The sequence below is a fragment of the Scylla paramamosain genome, chromosome 27 (assembly GCF_035594125.1).
Source record: "Scylla paramamosain isolate STU-SP2022 chromosome 27, ASM3559412v1, whole genome shotgun sequence".
Taxonomy (NCBI): domain Eukaryota; kingdom Metazoa; phylum Arthropoda; class Malacostraca; order Decapoda; family Portunidae; genus Scylla; species Scylla paramamosain.
In genome coordinates this window covers 14,957,917-14,965,635 of record NC_087177.1, presented here as the reverse complement: position 1 = coordinate 14,965,635, position 7,719 = coordinate 14,957,917, and positions in this window count along the sequence as shown.

The window sequence follows — 7,719 nt, the reverse complement described above, 5'->3', positions numbered from 1 at the left end:
TCGTGAGACAGTTCTTTGTGAACACCAGGAAGTAAACTTATTAATGTTGAAGAAACTCCTGCGTCAGCCAAGCCCATCATTGAGTCTGACTCAGAATACAGATAAAGTTAATATCAGACCCAGACACAAGCTTGAAGCCAAAATATTTCCTTGGCTGGCTATCTTGCCTCTTCACAGCAATTGTCTTTAATATTACGCCGTTACCTTGATTTTTAGTGATTTAATATCTGTCCTGTATTACTTTCTTGAAAGTTCTAAAGCAGTAACCACCAAGCGGTTGCTGAGAAACGGGGCTTGCAGCAGCTCAAGTACACATGTACTTGAAACCTTTGCTTCAGTGATTACGTACAAAACTCACTTGTATTGGAAAAAGAACTGCAGTTAATATGTCTACAAAGGTTCAGATAACTTTTTTGCATGTACTCTTCACATATGCAATTACGTATCAGTTTTAGTGATACTCATTCTGTGGGACGTCACTGACTATGATAAGTGTATGCGTACACTTGGCAACCGTTCAGGATAATGGTCCGATTTCCACCACAAGTAGTTAGGTACAGTAGAGTTTGCCTTCGTTCTTTCTTCACCAGTCATGAATCAATGGGGCATTGCGGTTCCTGGGGAGTGCGTGGGATATGAATGGCACCAACAAGGAGGCGGGGATAGGGAGTGGGCGTGGAGCGGTGCAGGGCCATGTCTGCTGCATCTTTCAGCTGCAACAGTGCCGTAAGGTTGGCATCAGTTTATTCTAGGTGTTCACAACACTAGTTGGCGAGCAGGAAACAGCGCAACATGTCTCGCTGCGCCTTGCCAGACGTGACACCCACAGACAAGACCCATGGCTTGGGAGATTCACCTGATGCATCTCAGACATGACCACGGTTATTATGGTACAAGGCAAGTGTTCCTTTCTCCAGCCACCTTCCATATTACTATTATTATTATTATCATCATCATCATCATCATCATCATCATCATCATCATCAGCAGCAGCAGCAGCAGCAGCAGCAGCAGCAGCAGTTGATGTTGTTGCTGTTCTCGTTGTTGTTGTTGTTTATTTGCAGTTCTTATTGTTCTTGTAGCAGCTAACAGCAGCAACAGCCGTATTAGTAATAGTTGTAAGAGTAGTAGTTGTTGCTGCTGTAGTAGTGGTGGTGAGTGTTTACTTGCTGCTGCGTCTGTGTCAACTGACGGTGATGTAGATTCTTTAGGAAAAATGGACGAAATAAAAAGTGAGGTGCAGTGCGTGATATGGCAGTAGAGAGCAAATCCAAGGGGTAGTGTTGTGAATGTTCCTTAGTTAAGTTCCCTGGCAGCCTTCCCCGGCGGGATGTTTGATGTGGCGCCAGCGAGTGAGAGCTCCACCTCCTGCCTCCTGCCCGGCCTGCCAGCACTCCCAGCCTTCTTTCTGCCCTTATTTTCCCTACCAGGCATTTTTATCAGCATCACCACGCAGTGCTTTTCTTCTCATAACTCTCTCTCTCTCTCTCTCTCTCTCTCTCTCTCTCTCTCTCTCTCTCTCTCTCTCTCTCTCTCTCTCTCTCTCTCTCTCTCTCTCTCTCTCTCTCTCTCTCTCTCTCTCTCTGCCTACAATGAGTGAGGGTGACCCATTTTGTAGCGTGCCTCAGGATCGTGGCTCCACCTGTGTTGTATCCTTGTAGTGTCTTCTTGTTCCTAAGTACCTCCACTCTCCTCCCAGCGTGTTGCCTCGCCTCTGCCGTGGCCTTGAGGGGGGAATATGGGTACAGTGGTTGCTAGTTGAAGTTTCTAATTGCGTGTGTGTGTGTGTGTGTGTGTGTGTGTGTGTGTGTGTGTGTGTGTGTGTGTGTGTGTGTGTGTGTGTGTGGACGAGGGTGTAGGAGTGTGCCGGAGTGTAAGGCAGGGGTATGAGGGGTGTGTTGCAGTGAATAAGGATACGGGCAGCGGAGACCAGCCTTGCCCTAAGCTCAGGGTGGCAAGGATGAGGGAGTTATTTTCTTTCTCGACACAGTTTTCATGCTCCAGTTGAGGTAGTGTTTGACCATTCACTCCTCCCGCCTCCCACTCCCACCACTCCGGCCCCCTTGCCTCACTTCCCGCACCCTTTAAGTGGCCTCCTTCGTATAATTATTTTCCTCATGCTCTGTCCCCCTCCACCCCCATTCGTCCTCGTCATTGGTATTTGGTCGACTTATAAAGTAAATTAATTCGTATGGCATTCCTTTTGGTATGTTAACGCTATCATTGTTGCTTGAAGGGCGAGTGCGGAAGGGACGCCGGACTTGCCAACGCTAAAACTTGATCGGCACTGCGAGACACAACTTGCTGGCAGGTTGGAAGGTAGCTCATCAGATTGGGCTGGCGGGCAGGGCTGGGCAAACAGGACAGGGGTGGGCCAGTGCCTCCAGAAGCAACAACGCCCTCCTTGTAGTGCCCCGCAGGATGGGCGGGGGTGGGTCCCTTCCCCTTCCTGGAAGTGCATTACACAACCCTTCTTCGCAGCCTCTTTTACTTCCACAGTCTTGCCGAAGCGCTGTGTTTGGCAGTGCGGGTTAATGTTTTGTTTACTTATGTTTTGGTTGAATCTAATTGCTGAATTTAAAACAAGATATTGAAAATTGGATCAAGGACCTGAACGTTGGCCAAACTTGATAGGTAGATGTTCGGTGCGAATGCCCTGCCAAGCTTGTGCAGTATTTAGTAACAAATGCCTCGTGCAGGTTGAATATTCCTCGCCCATAATATTCAGTAAAATGCAAAGAGGAAGAACTAGCTGGCCCGCAGCTACCCTACGGAGGGAGCGTCAGGATTACCGCGGTAGCTTCCGGCCCGGGAAAGTGCTCCGGTAGTGTTCTCGGAAGATCCAAAGCTGCTGCCTCCCCCCCCCAACTCCCCAGCCACTTTCCCCTGCATGTTACCGTACATCCCTTGCTGGACTCGAGAGGCCAAAGTGGGGCGTGTGATGCTGTGATTTCCTGGTGTAGAGGGATGAACGTGGGATGGTTAATTCTATTGAGTCTTGGTCCAGGTGTGTGTGTGTGTGTGTGTGTGTGTGTGTGTGTGTGTGTGTGTGTGTGTGTGTATGAGATGGTGAATGGTCCCGTATGTCGGCGTGGCCAGCGTTCTCCGGGACGGATTAACATCATGGAGACGGTGATCATGTTACGAGTGAATCCCGGTATCGTGGACTGGCCCGAGGAACACTGGCTACTCCAGTCAAAACGTAAACGTGGCCTAAATAGGACAGATTAAAACTTAATGAACCAGAACCCTAGAAGACTTCCATTGCGTATCAGCATATCCTACACCTTTAAGATGGTCCTGTGTGCAGTGCGCTTTTCGTATCCTAAATCCACTGAGCATCACACCATCACGGACCGTTGACTCAGGGAGGGCCGCCATAGGAGACGGACAGCTGTCGCGACCAATTATTTTCTTACCATCATGGACGATTCCAGCGAGTTGTTCGTGAGTGTGCAAGTAGATGCTTCCAGACTCAAGCTCGTCAGATGGTCCACACTCAGTGACTGGGTCTTGTCGCAAGCAGTAACTGGTACCACTATTTCCTCATTGGTAGGCGAAGAGACGTCCTGTCCTCTTCAAAGACAACGTTCAGTAGAAAATAGCTGTCGTTCACACCCCTGGGTTTACAAGTAGGCAGTGCGTGTTTCTTGAGTTAAATCTCTGGATTCAAGAATTGTATTTGTGAAACTACTACAAGAAGATTAAGTGGTGACTTCTCTCGCTCATTTATATGGTGGTAGCAGCGAGTCACGCCGGCTATCACAGGCCGTGCGAAAAGATGTGCTGACCTCCAGTGGTGAATGAAGTCTGTGTAGGTTCGATAATTCACTTTACACAGTAAGCGAGGGAGTCTCTCTCTCTCTCTCTCTCCTCTCTCTCTCTCCTCTCTCTCTCTCTCTCTCTCTCTCTCTCTCTCTCTCTCTCTCTCTCTCTCTCGTCTCGACAATGACACACATTTGCGTCTCCGCCATTTACTGTCGGGGTCGTTGTACGCTCATCCTTTTCGTGATTACCTCGGAGGAAGTTTACACTCAAAACATGGATGTGCGTTACTCTCGGTCTTGTGCGATTTCTTTTTATATTCTGAAAAGGATTTAAATAATCAGTTAAAATAAACTTTTTTAAAACTGCTGGAGTGTCAGAACTTTTAACTTCACGGAGTTGTACCGTTGTGGCACCTGCAGTACTTTCCCCTCCTCGTGCCCTCACTATGGATCCGGACCCGAACCTGGACCGAGCATGCAAAGTTTGTCCTCAACAACTGGGTGAGGGGCGGCAGGAGTGGAGGGGGGGGACAAGAGGGTATCGCATGAAGTGAGGTCGTATCACGTGACATAACGAGGGTTGGCCTGGACGTAACGAGCTGGTTCCGGTGGCTTCCATGTGACTCTCCACGCTGCCGGAGGATTACCCGCTTCACCCATGGTCTTCAACAACACCAACCGTCATCATTATGCCTCTTCTCCCTACCCCCACGCGCCAGACCTCTCAATGTGGTGCGTCGGTCTCACAGGAAAGACTGCCTTACCGCTTATCGACCCGCCGTTTCTGTTGCGATAGCTCGCCTCACCCTTACCCGGCGCGGCGCTCCACACCCTTGCTGCGTCGTCATCTGTTTCACAGACAACTCATGTGTACGGTGCCGCAGTAGTAGCCTTGTTGGTGGACATTGCAAGGCAACATCTCACGCCTAAATGTAGTACTGTTGGCAAGTGACATTGCGGTGTTTCTCTTTCCTGTTGTATTGGGCTCCAAGTTCTCTGCTCCTCTATTTGAGAATCATGACTTCAGGGGTTATCTCGTGACGAATGTATCTTAACATCTACTGCGTTACGCTATCCTCTCATATATATATATATATATATATATATATATATATATATATATATATATATATATATATATTATATTTATATATATATATATATATACGAGGTGTGTCATTAAAGTTCAGGACTGGTGCCACACAAGTTTTATTTCACATCCAGGCTACAAACTATAGGTTATCTCCTTCGAAGTAATCCCCCTGGCACCGCATGCACTTGTCCATCCTTCTCTGCCAGGCTTGCATGCACTGCTGGAAGGATTCTTGCGGGATGCTCCTCAGCTCCGTCGTCACGGCCTTTTTGATGTCGTCCGCATCATCAAAACGGGTCCCCTTCATGACCTCCCTTGAGCTTGGGGAAGAGGAAGAAGTCGCACGGAGCGAGGTCAGGTGAGTAGGGCGGTTGCTCCAGCACGGCGATGTTCTTCTTGGCCAAGAACTCTCTGATGCTCAGGGCATTGTGAGCAGGCGCATTGTCGTGGTGAAGCAGCCACGAGTTGCCCTGCCACAACTCCCGCCTCTTCTCGCGCACTGCACGAAGCAGACGCCGCAGTACTTCTTTGTACACATGTTGGTTGACTGTCTGGCCCTGTGGCAAGAACTCGCACTGGACGATGCCCCTCACATCGAGAAAGCGATCAACATGACCTTGAAGCTGGACCTGGACTGCCTTGCTTTCTTCGGCCGTGGCGACGCCGGACTCTTCCATTGAAGGCTCTGGCGTTTGGTCTCCGGGTCGTACTCAAATACCCAGGACTCATCGCCGGTGATGACTCTCCTGAGCAAGTCTGGTTCAGTTTCCCAGACGCTCGAGGATGTCCTGACACACCTGCATGCGTCGTCCCTTCTGGTCATCGTTCAGGAGTCTCGGCACCATCTTCGCACAGACTTTCCGCATGCCCAGATCTTCAGTGATAATCTTCCACACGCTGTTGTGGTTCATGCAAGCTCATCTGCGATCTTTCGAACAGTCAACCGACGATCGTCACGCCACCATCTGCTTGACACGCTCAACATTGGCCTCATTCCTGCTCGTTGAGGGTCTTCCACTCCTGGGGTCATCTTCCACGTCCTCCGGCCCTCTTTGAACCTCTTGCACCACTCAAAAACACGTGAGCGTGACATTGTCTCATCCCCGTACACTTTTTGCAGCATACCCAGTGCTTCTGACGGCGTTTTCCCCAACTGCACCAAAAACTTCAAGTTTGTTCGCTGTTCAGCGCTCATTGTTAAACGACCTGCAACAGAGGACATGATTTTAAAAGCACGTAAGAAAAAGATTAGTGACTGTAGAGGGTTGGGAGCGCAGTTGTATACTCCAGAAGGATTACTTTGAAGGGGAAATATGGTGGTTTGTGGCTTGGGTTTGAAATTCATCTTTTAGGACACCAGTCCTGGAACTTTAATGACACACCTCGTATATATATATATATATGTTTATATATATATATATATATATATATATATATATATATATATATATATATATATATATATATATATATATATATATATATATATATATATGTGTGTGTGTGTGTGTGTGTGTGTGTGTGTGTGTGTGTTGATCCTTGACATGCGGCGTCTCTATCACTACCACGGCGTCCTGCGTATCACGAAGACTTCTTAGAATATTGACTTATGCTCATTTTATTTCCTTTTTTTTTCTTTCTTTTTTTTTTTTTTTTTTTTGTACTCTGACTAAGCTACCCTCATGAAGACCTTGGGGCTCAGGGAAGTATGACAGCGTGTGCATGGCGGGGCGGCGGTCCGCTGAGGGTGGCTGCGGTTTGATTCACTGCAGAGTGATAACGGCGGCGCCTAAGCGGCGGTGCGTCCTCGCCCGCCCTTGAAATTTATTGAAAAGAAAACTTACAGCGTATAGAGATGAAGATTGGTTACTCGGAATATATGTCGTAAGTATTGCATTTCAGAAGTCAACGAACAAGTCGTGTAAATGGGAAATTGAAACAGGCTATGGAAATTAAATTCATAGGAAATGGAGTGAGGCCGTTAAAAATTAATTAGAGGAAGGAGAGAGAGAGAGAGAGAGAGAGAGAGAGAGAGAGAGAGAGAGAGAGAGAGAGAGAGAGAGAGAGAGAGAGATATTAGTGCAAATTTATTACTGAACAAGGCTTCCCTAACCTCCGTGAGTCACGGCGCGCGAGGTGTTAATATCTACATAACCCCATTACTCCTATACATTCTCTCTCTCTCTCTCTCTCTCTCTCTCTCTCTCTCTCTCTCTCTCTCTCTCTCTCTCTCTCTCTCCTCCTCTCTCTCTCTCTCTCGTGTATATTCGTCCTTATACACCCTGCCAGTGGCAGTGTTTGGGAAGTGGTCAACTTGTGAGTTTTCTTGAAGCGTGTTGCGTGTTGCTGGATGGGCTGTCAGTGATGAGGGAGGGGGATGGGGCCTCTGGCCACCACGGGGAGACTTCATATACATAAGTTTTTGAATGATGACTATAAGAGATAGTCACAGTCCCCCAGACCGACGGTGTCCGGTAAAAGCTTCTGTTTTTACACAGTACCTGGAGTCTAGTGAAGTAAATCGCTCCTTTGCCAAGACATGACCTCTGATGCGAGGCGTTGAAGGAAACGCATTGAACCCACATGAATATTGAGTATGACGGTGACGGCGGCGAGTGTGGCGACGCTCAGCCAGCTTGTTGACGGTGATGTTAGTGGAACAGTGGCAGAAAGAAATGAGAGGAGATATAGTGATGTACGATGGTGGTGAACGAGCAGGGAAAGTTAAGAATAAGGCGAGGCCGCGAGCAGTAGAGGAACCACACTGCACTGATCGCCTCCGGCGCTGCCTACGTTCTCAAGTTGGTTAAGCTTATCATGAGCTTTATGATTTGTGCGGGAGGAAGGGACGCGCACAGA